Source organism: Amborella trichopoda, chromosome 2 (assembly GCF_054954075.1).
Source record: "Amborella trichopoda isolate Santa Cruz 75 chromosome 2, AtrichopodaSantaCruz75HAP2 v2.0, whole genome shotgun sequence".
In the NCBI taxonomy this organism is placed as follows: Eukaryota; Viridiplantae; Streptophyta; class Magnoliopsida; order Amborellales; family Amborellaceae; genus Amborella; species Amborella trichopoda.
The window spans coordinates 56,021,529-56,038,462 of record NC_142337.1 but is presented as its reverse complement, the minus strand read 5'-3'; the positions used below and the strand labels follow the sequence as shown (position 1 = coordinate 56,038,462).

The 16,934-nt window shown below is 33.5% G+C and overlaps 1 pseudogene across 1 annotated transcript; it reads right to left on the bottom strand.

Moving 5' to 3' along the window:
• Positions 1 to 456: 456 nt before the first annotated feature.
• LOC105420439 (GDSL esterase/lipase 7-like) lies at positions 457 to 9,122 on the bottom strand (annotated as a pseudogene). The gene is made up of 8 exons (XR_016050426.1): positions 8,781 to 9,122; positions 6,896 to 7,023; positions 5,784 to 6,023; positions 5,145 to 5,228; positions 4,527 to 4,782; positions 4,227 to 4,447; positions 778 to 841; positions 457 to 596 (listed from the first exon to the last, which is right to left on the bottom strand). The product of XR_016050426.1 is annotated as a GDSL esterase/lipase 7-like (transcript).
• Positions 9,123 to 16,934: the final 7,812 nt, after the last annotated feature.

Below are 16,934 nucleotides of genomic sequence, written 5' to 3'. Positions count from 1 at the left end.
AATTTTGAGCTTTTTAGACATAACCTGTATACCGCAGAAATGAACTGTTCATTCACCCAAATATATAATTAGGCCTCAAGTTCTATGTCTTCTAGATTGCATAATATCTCCTGCACCTACTTTCTTTCCTACCACTCCAGTACCTAGGTTTAAGAGGTCTCAACCATGTTTCATGGGTGGTTACCCATAAGCCCCACAAAATGGAGGCGTAAATTGCAAATTTTGAATCTTACTTCTTTGTTCCTGTTTCCTTTTCCCTTATGCCCTGCTTCTTGTGAGACTCCAACTTGTCTTTGTCTCAGATTTAATAAAATTTATAAACATACCAGAAAAGTCTCTTATCTTCCCACAAAATATGACAAATTGGTTTGAACATTGCAAGCCTTAGTAATTACAAAATGTACCACATATAAAGCCTAAGAAAGTGAATTCAAATAATAGGAAGCTGAAAACTTTGTGGGTTGAGCTAATTGGATTACTCTACTAGGGCTTACTTGAATGTGAACGCCAAACTTTAAGCCACTGTTGTTATAGCAACCATTATCAGGTTTCATCTTGCTGAAAAAGCATATGCACTTAGCCCATTCGAAGAATTGCTGCAAATGTTAGAAAAAATATGTTCAGTCAAATTTTTGAAACCTTTTGATAATACGATAGCTTTAAGGAAAAATTATCTGGACATGTTTTAAAAGTACTAACACCGATTGCATTCATTTTATCATCAAGCTCAAGTCATTCAAGATAAAATACTATATTATGCAAACATGTTAGCTTTACCAACGTTACTGGTTCATCATGATTTATTTGAGACCCTTTAAATTTTCTCAGTGCTTTAGTTTCCCTGCATAAAAGAAAAGAAGTTTCATGAGTCAGTAAAATCAAGAAAACAACATGTGTCATCAGATGAAAAGGGGAAAAGGAGTGTTTTTTTTACAGACAATAGGTTCAGGATAACTTTAATATCTTTTAGAAAGGAAAGAAAACAATTCAATGCAATTACAAAATAGGTTGAGTTTTTAACCTAGGAAATAAACTGAAACTCCAATGTGAGCACCCTTCACCAAAGATTTTGAATGGCACATTGCTCATACTCACAGCAGGTACTTCCAGAAATTCACATTATCAAATCTTAAGTAATCATGAAGTAAAATATGGAGCAGTATCAGCATTGAGATGTTCTATCTTGTTGGGACTTCATTAATTCTAGAACCTACAAAGTTATGCTCACCAATCATTTAGATGAAGTAATGCCTTACCACCACCACCACCACCCCAATCCTAATACTTTCGTCTCCCCTTTCCCATTCCCATCCTGTCCATATTATTGGTTGTTCAAGATTCCTAACTTCTTCCTAGAAACCAGTCTCATTGGTGCATTGTTCATCAGAGTACATCACACAACTGGTGTTCATCCATGGTTGTCAATGATCATTAATGCATTTTCACATCCCATGATTCCATCCTTGAGAATTTTTCTTTATTTATTCTTGGGCTGCTATTTCACTATCATATCACACAACTTTCATTGACCCAAACCCTCTTAATGTTGTTATGAATGCATGTCTTAAGATTAGTCATCATCATCATCATCATCAGAGCCTTTTCCCAACTATTTGGGGTTGGCTTGTCTTAAGATTTAGTAACATATGAAAGTTAATATATATATATATATATATATATATAAAGGTAAAATTTAGGCTAAAGCAGTTCCTTCCCGACTTCTTCATCCTTGGGGAAATAATAGAGTTTCTAAAAGAATAGTTCAAACCAGTCCCTCCATAACCAGTTCTCAACAACTTGTTGAATAAACCTAGCTGCCCAGTTCAACCAAAATTATGGTGCCCAGGCAGCCCACTTCAACACCAATTTAAAAGCTTGATCATGATCCATAAGTTCAAAGGCAGCTAAATAACTGAAGGATTTATAAAATTTTACACAGCATAGATAGTTTTATATGCATATTGATCATTTATGTTGAAAATGGGAAGCAACAAGTACATTTATATTATTGACAATGCCTTAAGAGATAGCTATTGAGGGGGCTAAGCTCAAGCCAACTTTATTTTATGATGGAGTGCATGAATGGATTAGGCTGGTTAAAGAGTAAGAGAAGTCAGAAAGCAATTCCACCAACTCAAAAGCTCTTAAAACAAAGGAATTAAGAATACCTGCTAAATTATATCCTACACAAGTAATGATGAGTATTGGCAATCATTCTTTTGTGGTACTAAATACCCATCACCCACCTACCCCAAATTTTCTTCTGGATCCTTATTTTTTGAGATTTATAATGACAATCCCCATATCTAGACAAAAAGGATTTTCAGGCCCACCCTAGGTGATATTTTGAAGTGTTTAAAGCTATATTTGAATATTCAACAGTTTCTAGTTCCTCATACAAGTCTCTCCCTATACATCGTTCATGGGAAATTTAGTGCAATACTTATCATGTTCATAGCAGAGGCTGCAGAGTCAATATTGGTTACCGTACCTGGACAACATAGTTTACCATGCATCATTATGATTTCATCATGTCCTAGTATTTATAACATCAGCTCCTACTTTTCATGAAGGTATCAGTGTATTTTCAGGACGAGTTGTAACGTCACTTGTGCTCTTTTTCCCATCAGACTCTGATCTTAATAAATTGTAAAACTGGCTCTCGAATGAATATAAACATTGTCCTTGAAGCATTAGCCTAGTGGTACACATCTTAGGCTTTTTATTTGGGGGACAAGGGTTCGAGCCTTGAAGAAAAAAAAGAAGAAGACCAAGCATAGGAACCATCACTGCCAATTAGCTACCATAGCATTTATAAGGAGAGGACCAATAGAAGGAATTTCCATTATTCATTTATTTTCAACTTTTAACCTTGAGCATTATTCGAAACTATTTTTTGTCTAATTTCCAAGCAAATGCAATCTGAGAACTTTATTTTTGCAGGGACATAACCACTACATTTCCAAGCTTTATATTCAGATCAGAAGTCGAAGATGCAGATGTACAGAGGGAACTGGTATAAGTTCAATGTCCAAGTAGTGTCAACTTAGTGGGAGTGAATCATAAGTCTTCATTGGCTGGGCAGTGAAGGCATAGTTGATTGTCACAGTATGACACTGCTTCCCTGTGCTGTCACCAACCATTCATATTTCCAGAAATATAGACCGGTGATGATGAAGACTGCTGATAACGACTTATTAAAGACACTTTAGTCAGGGAGCATACCATACCTCAGATTCAAATCGTGTTTACTGTGAGTTACATGTGTAAATGGTTTGGATAGTTTCTATGTAGACCAGTATGATATATGCGTAATTGCAAGTGACCTACCAAATGGTGTGAATAACTTGCTGAAAACGATGTGGATTATATACGATAAAACACAAGGTTTCAAAACTTGGATTGGGCTCAGGATTCAGCCCTTGCCCAAGCCCTAGTGGATTTGCCCAAGTTCTGCCCAAGCCCAGAAAAGGACCAAAGAAAAAAAGAAGGGGAAATTAGGAAAACCATAAAATGTTTAAAAAAATAAACATTAAAACATGTATATAGAACATGAAATGAAAAACAATTGTCATTATTGGCTTTTAAAATAATATAAAATATAAAAAAGAAAAGGAAAAAAGAGAATGAATAAAAACACCAAAAATAAGATATACGAATTCCTCCTTTTTATTTTTTATTTTTTTGGAGGAACTAGCCTACGGATAGATCAAGAACACAAACATGATCCTAATCTTCGATTTTCATCAGATTGGCAACGGAATTGAAGAGCTCGAAGTTTTCCAAAATCGTGCAAAAAACCCCCAATTTTTATCTTTAAATGCAAGAGATATAATTGTTTTTGTCGGATCTAATGGTTCTAGTTGGTGCATCTAGTGATTTTTTAGATAAATCTAAAATTTTGCAAAATGACTCAACTTTAAGCTCCTATGATGAAGTTTAGTAAAACTAGGTGGTGGATTTCCTTCCCCCCTTCTATTTCAATCAGTGTACAGTACTTGGACGAGTACTATATGCTTTACGACTAGCTCGGCCGTGTCCGAGTCAACTCAGCCCAGTTTTCAAATGCCAATATGACATCAAGTTAATGTAACACTTACTTGAATGATTATATAAATCCAATAAGGCCTGTCTGGATTTAAATTGGTGTCTGAAATTGTAGTAAAAATATAGAAAAGGAATCAAGGATTACTGTTTCCTTTGGTCAAAAGAACCAGAGTTCATACCTTCTGTAACATATCTTTTAGATTCATGGGATAGCATATATTTGAATGCTGGCTAGACCACACATTGTCTGCAAGTATGGAATTCACTGCATCTATAGGATGATATTTGTCCCACCAAACATAATTGGAGGCATTATTACATGCCCAGGATGAGAAGAAGCACATAGCAAGACCCTTATATTTACCAAATCCGCAGCATGCTTCAGTGATGGTCTCAAAACCTATGTGGAAATGCCAATATCAGTTATATATTTTGGTTTGCATCCTGCAGACTTGAGGGGAAAGAAAAGACCCCCTCACCATAGCGATCACGGTTTCTGAGAATATCTGTTGCACCTTCGTATAAATCACGGAAGATGATATCGGCATTTGGGTTCTCCTTACTAAATTTTTGGACCATGTACCTCATCAAGTAATTGTACTGAACTATCATGCCATTTATGAGCTCAACACATTCCCCATTTTGACTGTCATATTTGCTCAAGTAATGTGGAGCACAGCCAAGAGGAGCAAGCCCCATGACCACGACATTACGAACATTGACATCATACAAGCTCTGAAAAACAATTTGAATGTTACAAAACCATACTTGCTGTTTGATTTCCAAGTTCAGGCAAAGCACCATGAAGTAGAAAAAGATGTAAACTTAAGAAAATGGCAATCATTTTCAAAAGTTAAGATTGGTAGGACTGAAGTGCACTTCAAGTAATTCGTCAAAAAATACTTTATTGGGTAAATCTACTGATAATACATCTCAGTACCTGTAGCAAAGGATAAGAACATTTTTGAACGTTGGCACAAACGATGGGAAAGAAATTGCATGGCTTCGGAATGAAATTTTATCATGAAGGAAGTATAAAGCAATATTTCTCTACAAAAATACAGGAACCCATTGAACTTCTAAAATTACAAAAATACAGCATGTTTTCCAAGACAATCAAACAGTTTCATCAAAATCTGTTTCTTCCTTGTGGGCTTACTTGTCGAAAACTGAACAGGAATCTGCTATATAAAACAGAATGTTTGTCACCAGAGTTTTTTGCCACTAGAGAAGATAAAGCCATACTTTTCGCTGATCAGCCTAGATACCAAACAATATTTCGACAGAACAATCGTATCATTTGGCCAATTTTCTTTTTATATATATATGTTTTGCATTGTAACATACTTTTTTCCTTTTTATCATGATTCGAATGATTACTTTCTCCAACTGCATTAGTATTTCTTGCAACACATTTTGTGAACTGCTATATTAATTTGTGCCTATTGGATACAAATATTAGGATTGAATTGGTTTCTTCTTACGTTTCTTCCATTGTAGGACCTTAATCAATACATTTAATTAAAATGTTGGCACATCCACTGTATTACACCTTGCTCTTTTTAGTTTTTAACTTATTTTTTCCTGCTTGGAATTCCTGTGTGTCACCCATCCTAGTATTATTCTTGTACAAGCAAGCTTAACTTAGAGATCACATGGGCTTTGGTCAAAGATGCTTGTTTAATCACTTGCTATATGATCAACATTTACAAGGAAAGTAAAAAGCAATTCAATACCTGTAATTCCCTCTTGACGCCCCTCACTAAGAGCTGGTTGAATTCCCAAAGAAAGTAGATCGACTGAACGTGCCAGACATTATCCATGAAATAGTGAATGTAATCATTGCTTCCAATTGAAATAGGAAAGAGAGAGTTGGAAATCAGCATCTTTTCGGCATTCTCTCCAAAACATAGTACCATCTTTTCGAATGTATATTTAGCTTGCTGAATCTGCTGTGTAAAAGAAATGCGCTCACCCTGATACCACATAATCAGAATTGTAAATATAGGCACCACAAAATAGGAGTGTGTCATAGCTAGGCACCAAAAAATAGGAATGCTTCTATTTTTTCCAGCTTTTACATAGGATAAATTTGACAAGCCCAAAGCAATTGTCTCGCCACATATTATTTATCGATTAGGTTTTAAGGCCCTTCATTCACCCGTGCCAATTACTTGCGATAGTGGTCATGGCGGAGCATGTCAGTCTTTGTGTCTTCTATTCAGTTTGTGAAGGAGAATGGTGTTATATTTTCATAAGCCAATGAATTTTAGCAAAATAAAACCCATTCAAAAACATATCATTGGAGCCACCCCTGGAAATTTAATAATAGGGTGATTAAAAATTTCCGAACATGAGCTTGAACTATGAATTGTGACCAATTGTTAAGACAACAGAAATCAAACAAAGTTGAGATCCTAACGCCCATTTGTGAGTCTGTAGAGCCAAGCACCTGGGTCCCATGGTTCATGTAGTCCACATTACAACTGGTATAAAGGAAGGTATTTAATTGTGGATATGGTATCAATTTTAGTAGGGTGCTAAAATTTCATTCAAGATCTAAAAAAAATTGTGATGAGAGAAAGATGCAGAGAAGATACGATAGACAGAAGCCAGAATGCAGATTTTAGCTGATATTTACACCTGATATCTGGAAATTTTCATTATTGTCATTTTTAAAGGGCATGCAGGAAAGTTGGTTGTACAGATTTTGTCCCCTTTTGAATAAAAACGTGGTTCAATGGCTGGCTTGGGATTTTGAAATCTCCTGAAATTTGGATGAATGATTTATGGCAATATACAGTAGGAAGAAAAATAAAGGAGTTTTGAAAGCAGCCAGGTGGAATACCAGTTCTTTCCCACTACTGCTCAAAATCCCACCTCCAGCAGAGGCATAGTTTACTCCATGGATCATATCCTGAACATGCCTTCTAGTTCCAAGATAAGGAGGAATAAAAGGGAGTCCTAAACGTAGTGCTGGTCACAAAAGATCAAAACAAGAAAGGATCAGTCGATTAATGATTTGAGTAACATGAAAAACCAGTAAACAAAATTATAAGCAAGAATGACGTCTTCCAGATTTCCAACACAGAGAGCATACCACCTGCCTGTACACGCAAGAGAGAGAGAGAGAGAGAGAGAGAGACCCTTGGCAAAGAGAGAGGGAGACTTTGGACCACTCCTGCTAGGTAATGACTTAAATATTAGGTGCGAACAAAATTTGAGAATAAATTGGTTTAACTCACTCCGAAAGATGGTGATAGCTCCTTTTTCTTTCTATTCCTTCTTTGAACAAAACTGATAACCTTGGATTGAAATCTGAGCCACTCTACAAGCCAAAGCAGAAAATTGACATGTTTGAAAGAGAGAGAAACTGAAAATTAGAAGCAAAAGGGGAAAATCAATCGTATGGCAACATCAAAGAACTATGAAATGATACAAGGAAATAATAGCATAAGAATTATGTCCTATAATGGATTTATAAAATATTACATGCAAGATTCCAAAGACAAAACAAATGAAAAGCGAATATCTTGACTCATTAACAAAGATACACTTAAGATCAATAATCTCACGTGGCAACTAAAATTTGAATAATTTATAAGGATTTTAGAAATGAGGAATAACTTCTAAGTTAGAAATGCAAACAAAGTGAATCATTCAGAAACATTTCTTTAAAAAAAAACGGGCAGCCCCTTATTTTTTAAAGGTTTAAAAATAGAGTTCTTTAATCGACTCCAAATAGTTTGGATAAAGCTTGGATGATGGTGATGATAATAGAGTTCTTTAAAAAGAAAATTGATCAAAGAAATATGTATGTCTTTTGCATAATTAGTAAAAACTCTGTGTAACTGCATTATCAAGAAAATTACAGCTTCAAATAGAAACATATCTTCTGATTTGAATACTTCAAATCCACCAATAAAAGCTATACTTTAAGAAAACGAAAATTGAAACAAACTAAAAATCTCATCACAAAAACCTCTGGTAATCCAAAATCTTTTCCCATCAAAGACCTAATACTGTTTCAAATGAAGATAATTCTTGATTGTAAGGCTTGCATAAAAGAAAACAAAAGATTCATATCAAAATCAAATTTCGTGAATAGCTTCAGGAATCTCCAAAAAAAGACAATCCTTGAAATTTACAGAAACGGCAAAAATAATGGAGAATTGAGAACGAGGATTGGAGAGACAAAGATCATAGTCCAGCAAATCCCCTCAATAAAGATAATCTAAAGATGGTAAAAAAACCGAGATCATAATTATGGAATATCCTGGAATAAACGTCACTGAGGTTCAGGGATATGTTCAAAGAAACAATTAACGAAGATAATCCACAGAAACTCATACATAAAGCCATTAAATGGAGATAAAATCCTTAATTATAAGACTCAAAAAATATAACAAAACATCCATAACATCTAAGCTGCAAATTTTATAAAAATCAGAAGAGAATGATGAAGAATCAAGGATTAACAAATGAGATTACAAAAACAACATCGTAATCCATGAAATACCTGAATAAAGAACACTAAATTTGACACACAAGAAAATGCAAAAGATACAACGGATAATCACGTCAATGAAATGCCCTAATATATACCACCTATATTGCCACAAGATATTACAAATAAAAAAAAAAAATTAATAGTCATAATCCATGAAATCCCCAAAACAAAGATCTCTAAAGTCAACAAAAAATTCAAGAGAAATGCTGGATAATTACATTACCTAGATAATCAACAATGAGACGTCCATTACAGAACCGACCATAGGCATGTGAGTGTGAAAATCCCTACAATAGGGCCTCAGAACTGACTGGGCAAGACTTAAAAGACCATTATTGGTTCCAACGTCCACTGATGAGTCGCCTAAGATGAAAAAAGCAGGAACCAGTTGTTTTGAAGAATTTCAAGAAAGAGGACTTTTTCCTGCTAAAATGAGCTCTGAAATTGCTGGATATGGAGATGTTCTTGTCTGGTTCTCGATAAAATGAGTTTCAGAAGAATTGCAGCTTAATGGGAAGAATTGAAGAAGAAATAGAGTTATCAGAGGTGGAGCCAATGAATTCATGGCGATGAGAGATATGGGGGAGGAGTAAACACAGAAGGGTTAGATGCTAGAGAGAGAGAGAGAGAGAGAGAGAGCAGAATGGTGAGATACGATGCGCAGTGGACAGTATAGAATCGCGAAAGGAAAGGGCGGGAAGGGCTAGTTCTCGATTTTTTAAAAGGAAAAATAAATAAATAAAAGAGTCAAGGACGCGGTTAGCATGCGTGCTGCCCGCAAATTGTAGAAATGCAGCCCTAGCAATAAATATATTTTTGTAGGCATAATTTGATGCTAATTTTTAGAGTATGAATAATCTTCAACATGGAGATCATGAATATGACAAAAAAAAAAAAAAAACCGAAAATAATAACTACATTAAAAAACATTTGAACCATTAGTTACAAACTTACAATTGTTTTTAAATGAACCACCTATTTGCATCCATCTTTAAGATGAATGTTTTATACCTCTAGACCGCATATTGTAGAAATGTGGTCCGGCTTGCACGAAATGACTGTTCAAAATTTATTGTGTAACTGTATATGGTGTGAACCTTGTACTATTCAAGTGAGGCGCATCCCAAAAAACCTATTCGAGAAGGTTGTTCCGAGGCTAGAAAATCTCTGATTGATCATCTCGACCTTGAGATATATGAATATAAGAAACAAAAATTCAATTCATGAAAATAGTAAATATTGTAACACATAATTTGGACCGTCTATTTTTAAAAAAAAATTATTATCTATGGATATACTTATCTCTACTATTTTTGGAGCTTTAAATTTTATTTCAGGATGGTATAGCATCGTAATATGGATACTTGAATTTGCACAAGCACCTTCGAATGGTTCAGATCGAACCTAGTATCATCCAATAGCCTTAAAATAGTTATGAATTTTAATTTTATTTAAAATAATATCCGTTTAAAATTTTGGGTATAGATATATTTTTATATGGTGCACTAAATAAAGTAATAAAAATATCTTGAACAAAAAAGGTAAACACAACTGAAATAATTATTTTTATTATTTTTATTTGGTGCGCTATATAAATTTACATCGATATTCTAAATTTTTAAGTTAATATTGTTTTTAATAAAAAATAGAATATGAAACTCCTATGTGGCCTTTAGATGTTGCCATGTATGATCTGAACCATTGGAATACTACGTATACATCATTTCGTTGTCCAAATGATAGGTATGGAAGACGTTTCCATTGCATAATTAGGGATGACAATAAATTTTTCATAAAATCACAAGGCTTTTTGGCATCAAAACTACGTCTTTCAGCATGGTTTTCAAATACACCCTAATTGCTTAAAATTGATGCTTTGTGCAAATTCCACCTTTTTTCGGAGGGATTGTCTATAAGATACCATTTAGCTTTTGTACAAGGAGGTCACAATCATTCAAGTCCCTTAAATTTCAAAATGAGTGGTTATAAGAGAGTCATTTGATAGACACAAAATTCTCCAAAATAAAAATCTCGGACTCGGTAACTCACCCCAAGCCACCTAATTTGACATCTAATGAGTGGGAATGATTGTGGCCTCTATGTAAAAAATACAATTAGTCTCTTTTTATTTAAATGCCGAGATAATATTTGAAAATAAGAGCGGTACAGTTTTGGTTAATTAATATCCTCATTTTTCAAACTTTCTTGGAACTTCCCTCATTACTAACTCAAAATCTTTGAGTTTTAGTTTTCAGTCAAGCTGGCTAAGAGTGGAACTAAATCAAGATTCTTGATTTTTTTTTTAAAAAAAAACCGTGTTTTCATCAAACTCCAACAAAAGTTAATAATTTACCAATGTATTTCATAATAAAAATAAATAAAAATAAAAAATCTACCATAATTATATGGGCAAGCTTTCTATACCCCTACAACATAAAACTTATATACTTCTCTTTATTCAACCGTCCATTCTGAATGGAGGGCTAAGATTGTCCCAATCACAATGTCACGTCTCTACAATATTTTATTTTTTTATATAAATTATTTTGACACCGAATTTTGGGTGTCTAATTTCATATTCATATAATATTTACAAAAAAAATTTAAAATAAAATACTATGAGGTATCGGATCTAAGATCAAATGGTGAGTAGCTCATTTGATCAAAATTTGCCGGCTAGTTAGTAGGAGAAGCATAGATCTTCTATGCTCTAGATGAAGTATAGAAACATTTCCCTAATTATATTAAACAAAAAAAAAAGTCTAAACTCCATGGAGAGTAAGTCAAAAAAATATATTTTTTCTCTAAGCTGGATGCAATATTAAAAATTGATTGAGATACTGATTCAGCCACAGCTAAAGATTCAGATAGGTGGGAATTAGGGATAATGTTCAAATGTTTGGGTTAGGTTACACATATCAATTGGTATAAGTCTTTGGTCATACATTTTAATTAATGCTATTTTTTAAGATTCTTTTGTTATTTCATTGAGTACCTAATACAACACTGTTTAGATTTCTGGCTTTTTTTGTTGATTGCGAGTCCTCTCTTTTCCCCTAACGTCACTCTTGTACATTGGGTTGTTGATCTTGTTATTTGTTAATGTAATTATTATGGTAAATATTGTTGTTATTTTTTCCTTAAATAATCCTAATAAAGGTTTTGTGATATGACATAGGAAGAAGGGTACCATGTTGCTATGTCGAATGAAAATTTAGAAAATAATTTGTGCAGTGGGACAAGTACTGCCAAGTGAAGTTACAAAATTAACATGCGGTAACTTATTCTTATGACATTTATGCATATTTGATTTTTTTTAGGAAAAATTTTGTACAGATCTCTAATTTTCCGTCATAGTTCACGGTAGACTTTCATTCTATTTTTTTTTTCAAGCAGTATAAAAAAACCTTCACCTATTTCACCGTACCCTCTCATCTCTTATCTCCCACTTTTATTCACTTTTGGCCACAAAAACTAACCCTAACAAATTATTTTATTCCATCTCAATCCAAAAGTTTTTTTAAAAAGTGTAAAATAGGGTTAAAAAGTCTTTTGGATTGAGATGAAATAAAACAATTTGTTGGAGCTAATTTTTGTTACTAAAAATGAATAAACGTGGGAGAGAAAAAATGAGGGGGTATAGTGAAATACTCGAGGGTTTTTTTTATATCGCTTGAAAAAAAAAAATAGGAGGAGGATCTACCGTGAAATAAGAGAGATAATTAAGGGTTTGTACGATATTTTCCCTGTTTTTTACTTTGTTTTTTAGCCCAATCCAAAATATACACTATTTTCCAACTTACCAAACTTTTTGATAATATATATTCCCCCAACTTTTTACGAATTATTTGAACAAAATTTATTATCTTTTTTGTTGTTGTTAAATATGACAAGAAATAATAATATGTGAATCAATAAAACTACACGAAAAGGATGCTCACCCCTTTTTCATAGACCTTCATCATGCGTACACTTTCAGGTCCACAAAAAACAAGTGAATCCCTCAAACCTTCTATTAACAAGAATCCGAAACCCCCTCCCTCACCTGTTCCCCATCCAAATTATTGTTTTAACTAGATTTGAGATAGAGATAGAGGGAACGGGTAGAGAGAGAGAACCGTCTTGGGTTTGGTGATAGCCAAATCATCATGCCCATATTTTATTCCAAAAGATTAAGGGTATTATTATAAAAAGAAAACGGATTTTTTTGGGAAGCAAAAAATTGATATTTATATAAAAATTTAAATAAAACATAATACCCAAGGGTGAGGATGGATCTCCAAGATAGAGATAAGTCTCTAAGAGAGAGACATGGCATCCGAGAGAGGCAGCATTCCCATGAGTTTTGGGTTGGTTAACTTTCACTTCTAGAGAGATAAAGTATTTTGGTTGCTCTCGAGGTTATTTAGTTGCTCTCGAGGTTATCTTTCTAGTAGTGGTATTGCAGTGAAAAACAAGGTATTGATCGACCGTGTTGCTCGATGGGGAGAGCGAGTTTAAAAGGGAAGATTGGTAACATGATTTTATTAGATATATGTATATCTTTTGTAACCCAAAACTATCATCTTCATAAAGATAGTGGATTTCTAGTTGCAGAGGCCGTGGACGTAGCCGTACAGGGTGAATCACGTAAATCGTGTGTTGTTGCGTGTGCCTTTTATGTTTGCTTTATTTCTTGTACTCGATTTATAATTGTATTCATCTACTTCACATTTCACCAATGTATACATGATCTTGGGATTGATCCTAATATTTTGGATTCTCGATTCTGCAAATTAGGGGTTCTCGAGAACCCTACAATTGGTATCAAAGCACAAGGTGTGTACGGGGCTAAGGCTCGCATTGAGAAAAAGAAGAATCTTGAAGTTTGATAGATACAAGGTTTGAGGTGGAAAAATATGGAGGCAAAGTGTTTATGAAAATTCCACAATGGAAACAAGTGTGAAGAAATCAATAAATCTATCAAGTAAAAGTCGGCAAGGCAAATATGATGATTTTAATGAAGGTCGACAAAGCAAATATAGTGATTTTACTATCAAGGTGGAGATTATTAGGTTTGATGATAGTAAAATCACTATACATATGTTTTTATTAAAATATTAAAGGTATTATGAGAAAAATAGAAGGGGTTTCTTGGAAGCACGAAAGAAACACAAATGATCTCTATAAGAAGGGATCAATGATAACAGAATACTCATCCTTTTGAGGGTCACCCCTTTGGGGGTCATTGAAATGGATCTCCAAATATGGAGATTGATCTCCAAGAGAGAGAGACATGGCCTCCAAAAGAAACGGTATTCCTGTGAGTTTTGGGTTGGTAAAGCTTCCACTTATAGAGAGAAAATCTTTATGTTTCTCTTGAAGTAATCTTTCATTGTAGGGTTCTCAAGAACCCTTAATTTACAGAACCGGGAATCTTAAATACCAGGATCCCACCTAAGATCATGTACACATTAGCCAAATGTGAAGTAGATGAGTACAACTATAAATCGAGTGCAATAAATAAAACAAACATAAAAGGCACACCACAACAACACATGATTTACGTGGTTCACCCCATAGGGTTATATTGACAACCTTGGCAACTAGAAATCCATTATCACAATGTAGATTACAGTTTTTAGTTGTAAGAGATATACATTTCTCTAAACATCGATAAAAAACCATCATCGGTATTCCATTTTAAACTTGCTCTGGGCATGCCCAAGTGATCTCTCTCAAGCCAAAAGGCATGCCCAAGTCATCTCTCTCTCTTTTCTGTGGCATGCCTAAACTAAAGTTAGCATGTGATGGTTTGATTTTTGAGTAGCAAAGGGGATGATCCCTTTTCTAGTAGATCTCTCATTTTCTCTTTGATTTCTCTCATCTCTCCAAAGATCAAGTCAAAGGGGTTGAGCAAGATTAAGGCATTGAGGCCTTATGTAGTTGGTTTTAAATCAAGATCCATATGTCATTGAGAGGGTTTTGCTATATGTAGAAGAATCAAAAGATTGATCATAGATCCTGAGCACCATCAGAAAGAGGAGATTCAGTGTGGGTGTACTAAGGACGGTTGAGGTAATCTCTGGTAATTTTACTTTTTTAAATGTTTATTTGTGATTTGATCTTCTATTCCCATAAATCAATGAGCTAATTTTTTGATTTAATGAATTGTATTCAACTGTAGTAGCAATTGAAAAATGTGTTTATTTTATTTTATTTATTTTTTTCAAGAGTTATTTGTTTGTAATTGGATATTGTGAGTCTTACCAATGTAGGAATAAGAAAAATAAGAAAAATTTAATTTATATACACCATGCTTGATCACATAGTCCAACTTTCACTTTCTCTCTCTAAAATTTGATATACATTCTCTCTCTAAAATTTTAAGATGTTTTCTCTATCTAAAACTTAAAATTTGGGACAATTTATCTCTCTATAAATTTTCAGATAGTTTCTCTCTATAAAACTTAATATAGTTTTGATATCTAAAATTTTAATATACTTTTTCTCTCTAAAACTTAAAATTTAAGATTGTTCCTCTCTCTAAAATTTTTAAGGTAGTTTCTCTTTAAAATTTGATATAATTTCTCTGTAAAAAACTTAAGATTTGAGATAGTTTCTCTCTCTAAAAAATTTGAGATAATTTCTATCTCTAAAATTTTTTAGTTATTTCTTTAAAATTTAATATAATTTTTCTCTCTAAAATTTTAAGATGCTATCTCTTTCTATCTAAAATTTTCATGTACTTTCTCTTTTTAGAATTTGATATAATTTCTCTCACAATACAATAAGCATTGTTGCTGGATTTATTGAAAGTTTCGACAAAAAATTGTCAAGTATTACTCTAAGGAAATTTGTTTCATGCAGCGGGGACTTGATTTCTACATTTGCGGTCCAAATGTTTTCTTAATATAATTTTTATTTATAATATATATAGTGTTATTATTATTCTTTTCATATGCACGATCTCCCTCTTAGAGATCACATGTACTTAAACATTTCCAAAAATCCATCTCAAAAATAGTTTTTTAAGAGGTGACTCATTTCTACACGGACTCATAGAAACCGTGTCCTTATTCTAATGACACTAATAATACTACAAAAGTATTGTTTAATGGCTTTAATAGATTAATAATAGATGCAAATCATAATCCTATATTGTGTCATATTTGTATATCCGTTTTTTTCCACTACAGTTTTTTGTATCAAATCCGAAATATTCACGATTTTATAATTGTTTTTAATTTTTGAGGATCCGTATTTTTGATTTGATTTTTTCCTTCGACTTTTTAAAATGAAATCAATTTATTATCGATGTTTTATTGTGTCACTATTTTATGGAAAATTTTTTCATGCGGGATGGACCGTATGACTACATATGCGGTTCAAAAAGTGTAAAGCATCCATCTTAAAGATGGATGCAAGTAGGTGTTCAATCTAAAAACAATGGAAACTAGAATTATTATTTCTAGCTTTCAAAATTTATTTATTTTTTCATAGTCTTAATTCCATATTAGAGATTACATGTCCTTAAAAATTAAGTCAAAAACTCCATCTCAAAAATAGATTTACTAATAGGCCCGCATTTCTACATATGTGGGCTTGGTCGCATAGAAACTGGGTCCATATTTTATTATGGAGAATAGTTTCATGTGGGCTGGACCGCATTTCTACAATATGCGGTCCGGAGGTATAAAACATCCATATTAAAGATGGATGCAAATAAGTGGTCCATCTAATAACTAACGGTCCAAATGTTGTTTCTTAATATAATTATTATTTTTAATTTTCAATTTTTTTTTTCATATTCATAATCTCCATGTTCGACATTATATATTCTCTAAAAATTGGAATGAATTATATTCTTAAAAAAATATTTATTGCCAAGCCTGCATTTCTACAATATGCAGGCTGGCCGCATGGAAACCGTGTCTTTTTTTTATATGGACCTGCTTTCTATACGGGCCCAGCCCGCATATGTACAAATGCGGGCCTATTAATCTTTAAGGACCTGTAATATCTAACTTGGAGGTCATGAATATAAAAAATTAAATAAATTTTAAAAACTAAAAATAACAATTTTAGCAAAAAAATATTTGGAGTTTTAGACCGTTAATTTCTATCATTTTTAGATGCAACAGCTACTTGCAACTGCGGTTCAGCCCGCATGAAACAAACAATGGTAAAAAGCGGATGCACTCAAAACGCTTCTCAATATCCCCGCCTTTGCTAACTATGGTAAAAAATTTAAAATTTAAACCCCGATGCACGTACAATACTGTCCCTCTTTAACCCATTCGGCTGCATTGACACACCGCTCTCTCTCGAGCCTTCTGTCTCTGCAAGTGTCCTATCAATTACCAAAGCACGCGAAATATCGACCAAAGCAGGCGAA